Source organism: Corvus kubaryi, unplaced genomic scaffold (assembly GCF_017639235.1).
Source record: "Corvus kubaryi isolate FWS band 111438036 unplaced genomic scaffold, C.kubaryi_AGA036_p1.0 37398, whole genome shotgun sequence".
In the NCBI taxonomy this organism is placed as follows: domain Eukaryota; kingdom Metazoa; phylum Chordata; class Aves; order Passeriformes; family Corvidae; genus Corvus; species Corvus kubaryi.
The window spans coordinates 55,844,835-55,857,066 of record NW_024581137.1 but is presented as its reverse complement, the minus strand read 5'-3'; the positions used below and the strand labels follow the sequence as shown (position 1 = coordinate 55,857,066).

Genomic DNA, 12,232 nt, shown 5'->3' with positions numbered 1-12,232 from the left:
CAGTCAGCCAAATGAGGAGAGACACGATGAACAAAGGTCTGAACGTGCTCAGCAGCGCACCCCACAAGCTCAGAAATCTCAGGTTTTCTCTGCCTGGTATCATCCCACAACAGAGCTCCTGCCTCCGTGTTTGTGAGCCTCACAAACACCGACAGCAGCAGGTCTGGGCAGCTCCATGAGGCTGTGGCACCACCGTGCCAACAGCAGACATCTTAAACCCACAGGGAGAAAGGAGCCCTCCAGTTTGCTGCAGGGACCCCAAAGGATGATGGAAAGCTAAAGCCAAGGAGCGATCACAACGCCTGCTTAAAGAGAAATAAGTGTGTTTATCACAAGAAAAAGCCCCCCGTGACCTTGAAGGCTGTGCAGTGCCCATGGTTATCCTCCCAGCCCTTCACACATGCCTTTGGATGGAGAGAACAAAACAGCGGAAATCTTCCGCCCTGCGCTGCCCGAGATAAATGTCCGGGACAAAACCAGATCAACTGGAGCTGTCCTGAATGACAGCAAAGCAGCAAGCCTTGCCCTCAGCACACGGAAACAAGTGGGAATAAAGGTGGAAGACCACAACCCAGACACAAGCAGACACATCAACTTGAATCCAACTCCCGTTTTTGCCCTGACCAGCATTCCTTAATCATTCACCAAATCGGAGCAGCGTTGCCTTACCCATACGATAGGACAACTTCTTCCAAGCCGGCTCCAGGGTGTTTGGCATTAGCCAGAGATGCTTGTATAACACCTCCCTGCTCTGCAGCTACACCAGGAGCACTTTCAGGAGTTTGCCTCCGTGCTATCATTAACCTCCAGTAATCCAACATTCCCTTGGATTAGCCACGGAAGCGTTTCCCTGCTGTACCTGACCAGTGCTGCATAGGCTGAGCAGAGGAGAGAGGGGGCTGTGCACCCAAATAACAGCAAGTGCAAATCCATTTGTTTTTTTGACTCCAACAGATTAAATAAAAAAATCCAACAAGCTGCTTCAGTTACATATTGCTGTACCAGTCCACCACTTGCATTGTAATTAACATGCACCAGACAGATGGTAATTGATAATTCCCTGGGAAAGAATCACGTCACTTTGCTGCCTTATTCACTTTAGTTAAGATTTTCTTCTTATTATAGCTACCTCCAGTGCTACTCCAATACATCCCTCAAGCTAAAGGCCAGATTCTGTTCACCTGCAGATCAGAGGCAGAAGAAATCCACTTCCAGGGAGTTCTTCCAGATCTGCTGCTGTGTAAGTGGGATGATCGTGTAGCCATAAACACCCGTGTGTCACTAATCAAATCTCCCTTTTTTTCCCGTGCATTTTCCAGCTCTGCACAGCAAGCTGCATGATTGCATTCTGTTCCTCTCACTGGCTGTAAACTCCTCAGATTCCAGCACATACCTGAACGCTGGACATCCTCAATTCAGAGCACAGCGGAAAAGAGCCTGTCCTGTGTGCCATCCCCCTGACTGGAGATGTGCTCTGCATGAAGATGGTATTATTAGAACCAGCTGTTCAAACACTGATAAGAAGTGCCCAGACGCACGCGAGCAGAGGTCAAAGGCACACTAACCGCAGCTTTCCCTTACTACCCCACAGTAAAAACAAGCGAGTCCTGCTGCACTGCTTTGAAGGGTGAATCAGAGTTTCTGCGGCAGGTGAAGATGCAGAGCTGCATCGGGAGCCTTGAGCTCGGAAATGCCGACAGCGGCGGCGGGGCTGTTAGCAATCAGGTTTTATTTACCAGCCATATTGTGTTAAAATCAGACGCGATTCCCATACCGAGCGCCTTAACCTGTCACCGCCTGCGAAGGGAGATTGATTTGTTTGCAAAGAACCAAATCTATCTGGAGGACGCATCCTCCGAGCCTGCCGAAGGCAGGAAGCCCGCATGCAATTCCCCCCTAAAGAAGTATTCCCAGGTCCTGGGGACGCCGAGGGACGAGCCGGTAAATCAATGTCACTCGCAGACAAGCCGCCGGCTCCTTTCCCTCGCCGGCTGCGGCAGCGCCGCTGTGGCATCCCCGGGCTCGGGGGATGGGGCTGCCCCGGGAGGAGCGGGGGGAGGCCGGGGAAGGACTCACCATTGCAGCAGGACTCGTCCCGGCGCTGGAGATGCCGCATCCCCGCGGGGGGACAGTGGCCGCGGGGAGCCGGTCCGGCCCCGCTGCCCGCGCTGGCTCCGAGCGGCCGCGGCCGCGCTCCCCTCGGCCGGAGGAGGGGTCGGCGCCTCCGAAGGGAATCCAAATTCCTCCTCCCTCGCCTGCCGGTCATGTCCAGGCTGCCTTTGCTCAGGGGATGGGCCAGCTCCTGGCCGTGAAGGAATTTGCCATCGCTAAATCAAAAAGAAAAAAAAAAAAAAACCCAAAAAAAAACCCCCCACCAAAACCCAAACAACAACAAAAAAAATAAAGCCAAGAGGGGAGGCGGGATATTTTAAAACTTTTTTTTTTCCTCTCTATTTTTTGTTTTTTTCTTTTTTAAGGGGGGCTGTCGGTGCTCGGGGCGGGGCGGGGAACGAGAGGGGTGCTCAGGCTGGCTGAGATGCTGTGCCGGGGTGAGATGCTCCGGTGCGCTCGCCCCTGCCTCTGTGCCTGTGTGTGATTCTCATACCCAGACAATGCTCTGCAAAGCGAGCTGGTCCTGCGGAGAAATGCAAACACCTCCTCCCCCGAGTGCCTGAGCAAAGGGAAAGCGATACGGAACCAATAGCTTCTCCTTGGCTGCTCTCATTAATATGGAGGAGAAAAAGAAACCAATGAGGAGGAGCGGGAGGAGGGATTTATTCAAATCAAATTTCTCAAATCGAACACCCTTTCCCCTTTTTTTTTTTTTCCCTTCTCCCACCTCCCCCAATTCTGCCTTCACTCTGTCACCTTAACCCCGTTTCTGCTGTCCCAGAAATTTTTATTTCCTGTATCATTACTGTGACAGGGTCAGCAGCACACGGCGATGGGAGGGAGGTTGGCATCGCTGCTGGGAGGGAGAGAGGGCTGTGCGAGGGAGGATGAAGGGAGCCAGTTTCTCCCGGACCTGCGGAGTTGATTGCAAAGACAAGCGATAAAGTAGCTGGAGTTGTCAGGGAGGGGAACTGAGGGGGAGCAGAGCAGGAATTCCAGCTGGAAGCAGCATTTTTCAGATGGTGTTTGCAGATGGGCAGGTGGCCTGTGCCCAGGCTGAGCCCTCTGAGCTTGGGGAAAGGATTCTCTCCCCTCCCACAGCAGATGCACACCCAGGGAGGGAAGTGACTGCCCAGGAACAGCAGCACCTGCGCTGTCCTGCAGTGCCACAGAGCTACCCAGCAACGGGATCCCTGGAACAGCAGCTCAGGAGTGGCACCTGTTGCTGGAAAACCAGTGGAGGGGAGCTGTAAGGAGGGCTGAGATGGCTGCGAAGAGGGGAAGGGATGTCCAGCTGGTTCCCTGCCCGGTACCTGCAGAAGAGCAGGGTGTCACATGTCAAGAGCATCCAGGCGCTGCTCCCTTCTGCACAACGCTCGAGGGGAGGCTCTGCAGACCTGGAAAATGACCACTAAAGGAGCCTGAGCTCCCATCCTGTGCCAGGATATCCCATGGGGACACTTGGCCCCACACTGATTTTGCTGCTGTTAACCATGCTGCTCTCAGGCCCCCCAGATCCGTGCCAAGAGTCTGAGATGCTGAATGCCCACATCCTTACCCAGATTCGGAGATGTGCTGGAAGAGCAGCTGCCTGCTAATGAGGTTCTTCTAATTACCCTGAAATTCCATGACACCTGCATACCTACTACTGCTCCTCCTGTTGTGGAAGCCCTGTCCTCTGCTTATCTTTCCATAGGATCACAGAATCCTTAAGGTTAGGAAAGACTCCCGAGGTCATTGATTCCAACCTTTAACCAAACACCCTCTTGTCAACTAAACAGAGCACGGAATGCTGTATCCAGTCATTCCTTGGACACTTCCAGGGAAGGAGAGTCCACCACTTCCCTGGGCAGCCCATTCCAGTGCTTGACAACCCTTTCAGTGAAGAAATTCTTCCTGATGTCCAACCTGAACTCCCCTGGCACAGCTTGAGGCCGTTTCCTCTTGTCCAGGGAGAAGAGACTGACCTCCACCTGGCTACAACCTCCTGTCAAGGAGTTGTAGAGAGTGATAAGGTCTCTCCTGAGCCTCCTTTTCTCCAGGTTTTTACCCTTTCCCCTTCATTTTCTGCATCTCCCATCTTCAATTTCCCATAGCACATGAATTAATTTCAGCTCCTCCTTGCCTTCACCCTAATTCCTTTAAACAAAGGAGAGAAAAAAAGGCAATTTTGTCATAAAATCAACTAAATCCGTGACCTGCCCAGCATGGAAAGCCCTGGCCCAGTTCCTGTGTGTCCCTGTGGCTCTGAGCCCAGGTGCAGGAGCCTGGAGGGCACAGCCCCCCAGCAGAAGCAGCAGCCCCACCAGCCCTGCTCCAGTCCCTTGGCACAGTCACAGCCCCGTGGCTGCTCAGATGCCTCCTCTGGAGAAAACCTTGTACAGACACGCTGTGAATGCACTCAGCTCTGGTTTTGTTCCAGCACCATGGAGCAGACTAAAGAATCAACCAGAACTTTCAAAGCTTTCTTTTGGATGTTTTCCTCCAGGCCTGCCATCTTCTCTAGTCACATCTCACAGCTTTTGGTAACTTTACTGGATAAGAGACGAAAGAAAACAAATGAAAGATTATAGAATCATAGAATGATTTATGTTGGAAGGGACCTTAAAGATCACATTCCAACCCCCTGCCATGGGCAGGGACACCTTCCACTATCCCAGGTTGCTCCAAGCCCCGTCCAGCCTGGCCTGGACACTGCCAGGGATCCAGGGGCAGCCACAGCTTCTCTGGGCACCCTGTGCCAGGGCCTCCCCACCCTCACAGGGAAAAATTTCTTCCTAATATCCCATTTAACCCTGCCCTCTTTCAGTTTAAAGCCATTCCTCTTTGTCCCATCACGTCATGTGGTATTCCAGAGTCCCTCTCCAGCTCTCCTGGAGCCCCTTTAGGCACTGAAGGGGGCTCTGAGCTCTCCCTGGAGCCTTCTCATCTCCAGGTGAACACCCCCAGCTCTCCCAGCCTGTTTCCAGAGCAGAGGGGCTCCAGCCCTTTGATCAAATTTGTGGCCTCCCGTGGACTCTCTCCACATGTCCACATCTTTCTTATGTTGGAGATGCCAGAGCTGGACCCAGCTCTCCAGGTGGGGATTCACCAGAGCAGAGTGGAGGGAGAGAATCCCCTCCCTCAACTTGCTGCTCAACTTTTTTTGATGCAGCCAAGGGCACAATTGACTTTCTCGGCTGGGAGTGCTCAGTGCTGGGTCATGTCCAGCCTCTCATCCACCAACACCTCCAAGTCTTCTCAGGGCTGCTTTCAATCCATTCCCTGCCCAACCTGTTTTTATGCTTGGGATCGCCCCAACCCAGGTGCAGCACCTTGAACTGGGCCCTGTTGCACTCCAAGAGGTTTGCACAGACCCTCCTCTCCAGCCTGTCCAGGCCCCTTTGGATCCATCCCTTCCCTCCAGCGTGTCCACCACACCACCAGATCAGTGTCATCGGCCAAATTCCTGAGGGTGCACTCGATAATGAAGGGCATTAGATGATGTAGGACAAAAAGCCCTCCACAACACAATGTTTGTTCTTCCCACAAAAAAGCATCTATGTTCACTCTGCGGACTTAAAGGACCTCTTCCCCTGCTCCAAAAAAACCCACGAGAAAACAAAACCAAAACCCTGTGTTCTCTCAAAACTCCCAGAATTTATGGCAGTCCTGCCTCAAAAGCCCTGCAGTGAGATGCTGCCTTAGCTTGCAAAGCATGGAAGAAGACTCCCAGGTGTTCAATTATTATGTGCTGATCCAACATCTGCTCCCTATCTTTCCCAGGAGAAGGGCAGTGGGCCAAAAGAATCATCTAGTGGCCCATATCCAGCAGCAGTTGGATGACCTTAGATGATCTCAGCTGATTTTAGTATCAGGTTTCCTACTGAAGGAGTCAGGAGAGTCTATCCAAGAACTTTGTTCCCCAAAGAAGTCCATTTTTATGAGTAGAAAAACAATTAAGCCACTTCCAGGTAAATGGTGTTTTATTGTCATCCTCCTGAGCAGTCTCTTAAATAGGTCTTTATTATTTGTGTGTAAAGCACAATAACCATTCTCTTGGCTGGTATGAGGGACTGAGGGGGGCAGGAGGAGGCTTCCTGAGGGCAAAGTGTGAGTTCCTGCTGATCCATCCTTCCACCCATCCATCCATCCATCCGTCCTCCTACATGTGTGAGCTGGTTGCAGGAATATGTGCTGAGACTGGGTTAAAGGTATTTTATTAGGAAGTCCTTGCTTTTTTATTTTGACACCTGAGGTGTGATTTAATTAACTGGACAACTGGGTCTGAGCTGGCCAAGCACCTCTGCCTTCATTTTAAGTTCAGGTGTTATCAGTGCAGCCACTGGAATATGAGGCACGATCCATCCCAGCCCAAGGAGACACTGAAAGCAGCTCCAAGGAGCTGTGCCTGTTTCTAGATGTGCCTGTTTCTCTCCACTCTAGACCTCTAATGGTTAATGAAATGAATCCCTCTTTCACTATCAGGTTTGACAAGCCTGGAATATTGAGGCTCACCCACATGTCTTGTTCTGCTCTGCTGGACAAGAACTGCCTCCAGATAGAGCCACAGCCTGCCACCCACACTGAGATCCCTCCTGCCAGGCCTGACTGGCCTGCAGATCCTCTGGTGTGATGGTCAAGCTGTGCTGGGCATGCAAAGGAGACCCAGAGGAGAGGAAAGTTCTCTTGTGCAGTGTGAGGTTGAAAAATACCTCGTGACAGGTGGGACCCTCTGGTCTCCATATTCCTCAGTCACTTCCCACCAACCAGGAGATTCCCAACAGGCAGAAAGAGGCAATTCCTCGTTCCTGAGGACAAGATCTGGTGGGAGTATGATGCAGACAGTGCAGTCATTTGTTCCCTGTTTAGCCATGTAAATGAGCTGTACTGTTCAAAGGCATTTCTGCTCGTAGCACTGTGTCCAGAGCCAGGGGGATGCAGTATCCTGAATCCCTCACCTGCTGTGGCCTGCTGGGACAGTCCTGGTGGGTAGACAAAGCTCTGCACCATGGTGTTAAAAGGCAGTGACTCAAACCATGAACCTGAAGAGCAGCAGGTATCCCATTGTGTGACTGCTTTTACCTCTTAGTAAATATAAAGTAGCTTAGCCCCCAGAGCTGTGCACCTCAGGAGGCTGGAAGGTGTGAGAGCAGCCACCAGTGAGAGCTGAGGTGCTGGAAATTCCATCCCAGCTGAGCGGATGGGAGGCCATTGAACACAATACCCTCAAAGGGAATTGATTTGAAACAAACCCTGTGATTCCTGCATCCAGTCATGCATCTCCTGCAGCTCCTCTGGGAACGTTTTAGATACACAAAATCTACTAACAGAGTGAATAGCTCAGGTGCAAGGCTCCAGTATCCCACTGCTCTTGAAGTCAAGGGTACAGTCACCAGTAAATTCAAAATTCTTTTCCCTACCTGACCTACCTCCTCTTTCTGGAGCTCCAGCTTCACTTGGCGCGAAGAGAGAATTTGTTCTTTCCTCTTCTCAGGTAAATAAGCTAAAGATGCCCTTTGACAACTTCTTGTGATTCATGATCAGCTGTTTAAAGAAATCACATTGTGTGAATCATCCTCCAATGGAAGTTACATCCCCACTGGAGGGAGTCAGCAGAAGGGAATGTGTGTGAGCTTCTCTGAGAGAGTGAAAACAGCCAAGGTAGTGATGAACAAGACACAACAGGAGGTCATCATGGGAATTATGCCTGTGGAATTGCTCTAGATTAGGAGCCTTCAACTTATATCAATGTACAGAGATTGCTGAGACAGAAAATGGCGTGAATATAAAAATGGCATTGAGAAGGTAAATGAGGGAAACAATGTCCACTCTCCTTCCTAATGCAAAGCTGGAAAGATGCCAAAAAAGAAAAAAAATCGGGATGGCCTGGTTCAAAACAACAAAAAAGTCTTAAACAAAAATTTTGACATGACCTGAGGAATGCTAGAAGCTTCCAAGGATTCAAAGCTACTCCATGGAGGAAAAGTCCATAAAGGCAATTAAATGTCATGAGACCACTTCTGGCTCTGAAGATTTCTGAAACACTTTTCAGTAGATGCTGAGAGGGAATTTAGGGCACTTCTGTGTTAATGCTTGCTCCTTTCTAACATTCTCTGTGGGACCTTGCTGGACTTGCTGACTTCTGGTCTAACTCAGTGCAGACATTCTTACATTTTCTGTTGTCACACCTTGTCACCCACCAGCATCCCCAAGTCTTTCTCCACAGGTCTGCTCCCAACCCATTCTCCTGCCAGCCTGTATTGATACCAGGGGCTGCCTCAAACACATGCAGGACCTTGCACTTGGCCTTGTTGGGCCTCATGAGGTCCACATGTGTCACTTCTGGAGCTTGCCTGGGTCCCTCTGGATTGCCCCATCCTTCAGGAATGTCACTGCAGCCTCAGCTTGGTGCCAGCTGCAAATTAGCGGGGGCTGTGCTCAATGCCACCGTCTGTGTCATTAATGAAGATTTTCATGAGTGCTGACCCCAATACAGACCCCTGGAGGTCACCACTGATGTCCATTAGAACATTGAGCAACTGACCACAACCCTCTGGATGTGACCATCCAAGCAATTCCTTGTCTGCTGAGCAGCCCACTCATCAAATCCACCTCTTTCTAATTTAGAGGGAAGGATGTTGGGGGGAAGATGTGCCAAAGGCTTTACAGAATTGCAGATAAATGACATCTGCAGCCCTCCCCTTGTCCACTGATGGAGTCACCCCATCAGAGAAGGCTGCCAGGCTGGTCAGGCAGGATGTGCCATTGGCAAAGCTGTGCTGACTGTCCTGAATCACTTCCCTGTTCTCCAGGAGCCTCAGCACAGCTTCCAGGAGGATCTGTTCCGTGATCTTCCCAGGCACAGAGGTGAAGCTGACAGGTCAGGAGTTCCCAGGGTCCTCCTTTCTACCTTTTTTAAAAAATGCTTGCAAGTTTCCCATTGTCACATCACCAAGGAGTTCACCTGACTGCCATATATGATTTACAGAAATGCATTTTATAAATATACCTTTAAATACGTGTTATGTAATTTATTATATAAATATCTATTTCGATCTGAACCGAAAGCTTCAGCATTCTTGCAGGTCTGCTTATAACTCCTCTATTGCTCCATGGCCAAGATTCATCCTACCACACTTAAGGAGTTTAGATGGATTAATTTTCTAGGGATTTCTGTGTTCTGTGTCCTCTGTTTCTGGGGATAGAGCCCTCCTGTGACCATCAGGGGACATCAGAAACATCTGGGAGTTTCTCTCCTTCTGAAAGCTGGATAAAATTGGAATTGGAACAGAGACCAACAACTGTGTTCCCATACTTGGCACCCACTGAAGGAATTGTTTATAATTATCTGACAGCACCTCTTTATCAGGAGGAAAAGACATGTAAAGTCTCAAAGAGCACAAAAAGGTGCTTTATGTCTGACAGAAAATAAAGCTGACGAGGAGAACTTCCAGTTCCACGGGAGTGTGGAAGGAGTCTGCTGTTCAAACTGCACTTTAAGCCCAGGCTGGGGCTCTGGATTTTGTCATGGTGAGCCTCTGAACCTCCTGTTGTCATATCCAAAGGCATATTCAAGTTTCACATGGAAGACACCAGCTATTCCCACAGTTGAGGTGAGAGCCAGCCCAGGATTTCTCTTCACTTGCTTTGCTCCTGGAAGTCCAATTTTCCATCCATTCACATCCAAGAACAAACACAGATAAATGAAGTTTTCTGCCTTTTAACAATCACAGAATCGTCAAGGTTGGAAAAGACCTTCAAAATCACCAATCCCAATTACCAACCCAACAGCACCACCTTGTTCTCCACTAAACCATGTCCTCAATTGCCAATCCACATGATTTTTGAACAATTCCAGGAATGGTGACTCCACCACTTTTCTGGGCAGTCTGTAGGAGCACAGAGAAGAAAAGGGACTGGGTGTTGGCAGCACTGGCCATGGGAAGCAGCAACAAAGTGCTGAGAAGCTCTCAGGGATAAGCTCTGAGCTGTCACTTGTGTCCCCCTGAGGGTCAGCAGGAGGTTTGGCAGAGAAAATTGAAATTTCCAGTGAAATATTTTTGTCTTCTCCTTGTCTTGTTTTGTTTGTTGGGGGGTGGTGGTTGCAGGAGGAGTGGTGAGATAGCACAAGGAGAGGCTTGTCCTTAAGTAGCACCAGAAGTCAATGATTTGGTCAGGGATATTTTCAATTTCCCAAACAGATATTTAATAAAAAACCCCCAAAATTTAACAATGTATTTTTTATTTCCCGAAACAGAATTTCAAACACCTTTTTTCACTGAAAGAGTTACTACAAAGATTTGTTTCTCAACCAAAGTTTTTGACACTCTGTAGAAAGAATTGGGAAAAGCAGCATTAAAATACCATGGAACATAAATCTGTGCCTTCTCTCATAATCCAAATATCAATAACTGGTGGTCTTCAGAAAGATTAATTGATATCTCTGTCTTAATTCCCACCTACAGCTGTAAAGAAGCTCAATATGCACAAAGCTTTTGTGTTTAATAAGAATTTGTGAATGCTTCGAAAGAAATGAAACCATGAATAAATACAGGCTGAAGGAGTATTCCTTATCAATTCTTAGAATGGTGGATATTGATTGTAGTGAGATATGGATATTGATTGTAGTGGGATATGGATATTGATTGTAGTGAGATAAGGAGCTTAAACTAGAAATATTTGAAGAAATAGGTATTCTCCGAAGGCTGAAAGTTATCTGTGGTTCCTGCTTGCCAACAAGCATGGAGAAAACCTTCCACCAGGCATTCAGGCATTCCTGGATATTTATCTGAGTGTGACTGATGAGCAGAAGTCTCCTTTCAGGTGCATTATTCTATCCAAATAGCGTGGATAACTATCAGAATCTATGAAGTCTTCCTTTAAAAGTCACCTAATAAAATACTCACTTTCAGATCTTGAAGATGATTGAAGGGGGGTCCACCTGAGAATTTTTGTGCTCCAGATCATTCATCTGAGGGTTTGTGGCCTAAGCCCTGGCTGAGAAAATATCTCCTTACTTAAAGCATAATAAAGGCAATAATGAAGCAGATTTGAGGAAGAAGTCGCTGATCTCTTCAGCTCCCACCTTGAATTGACTCACACACCTTCCCTCATCTTCCAGCGCCGTTTTCAGCATCTGGAGGATGCAATACATCCTCCTTAGACAGTTCCTACTGAAATTACTAACGACCAACTTGTGGCTAAATTCAAAGGTCGCACTCCCCATCTGAGCTCTCTTGATTTATGAGCTGCTTTTGCCACTTGGGACAGTTCTGCCTTCCTTTATCTGCAGGCACAGACAGATTGCTCCCCTAACCCTGCAGCCAAGTCTTTTTCTTTTAATTGCTCTGACAGGATGTCTTGAGTTCATTCCTTGCTGCACTCCTGGTGAGGTGAGGGTTATCCAACGGTGCTCAAGGTCTTTGATTCTCAAAATACCTTCAGTTTGACATCTTGGCCTTCTCTTCTTGCATGAAACACTTTGGAGGGAGATTCTCCACTGCTGGAGGAGGACAGCTGGAAAAAAATTCAGCTGTAGAAGACCAAAAAATTCTCTTTTCCTTCAAGTGGAGGCAAATAACCCTCCAGTGAGGACTGCAGAAGGTCTGTGATTGGCCTGAGCATCAAGTCTGGGTTAGCCAAGCCGTCATGAAGGGGTTTTAATGGAAGGAGCCCATGGCTACATTTGCAAATACAACTCGTGGAGTTTTCCTTGAGGAACTGATGCCTCTGCTGTTTCACCTGATGCCATTCTCTGTGTGGAGTCATCTTTTATCTATGGAGAAAATTTTATTTGTTTCGTATTTCTCTCAGAACTTCATTATCTCAATTTCTTACTCCTTTTATTACATATATTTTTTTCTTTCTTAATACACCGTCTTCGGTTCTGGGTGCTGCGTTTATATAGAATTTATATGTGAAATAGCAACTTCCAAGATAAATCAGGGATTGAAAATGCACCTTTAGCCATTACAAAATATCTCCTACTTGTGCTTACACAAAGGGAGTAGCTGTGTCTGCTGCTGCTGGTAGTTTATCATCATTTAGTAAGCCAGACTCTGAAATATGGAATATGCTTTGTCACTGGAGTGCAACTGCTAATTGCATTCAGATATGTTCTGTTTTCCCCTGCTTTTTT

General features: G+C 48.3%; 1 protein-coding gene across 9 annotated transcripts in view; it reads right to left on the bottom strand.

Moving 5' to 3' along the window:
* The window catches only part of ADCYAP1R1 (ADCYAP receptor type I), a 144,566-nt gene extending 141,877 nt beyond the window's left edge, over positions 1-2,689 (bottom strand). For 4 of the 9 annotated variants that reach the window (XM_042043072.1, XM_042043076.1, XM_042043075.1 and 1 more), the window contains exon 1: positions 2,077-2,674. The gene's annotated coding sequence lies outside the window, so the exon portion shown is untranslated. Of the gene's footprint in view, positions 1-1,393; positions 1,418-2,076 lie in introns of those variants that run through there. The other 5 variants (XM_042043073.1, XM_042043080.1, XM_042043081.1 and 2 more) reach the window with 5 other exon arrangements.
* Between the last annotated feature and the right edge of the window lie 9,543 nt (positions 2,690-12,232).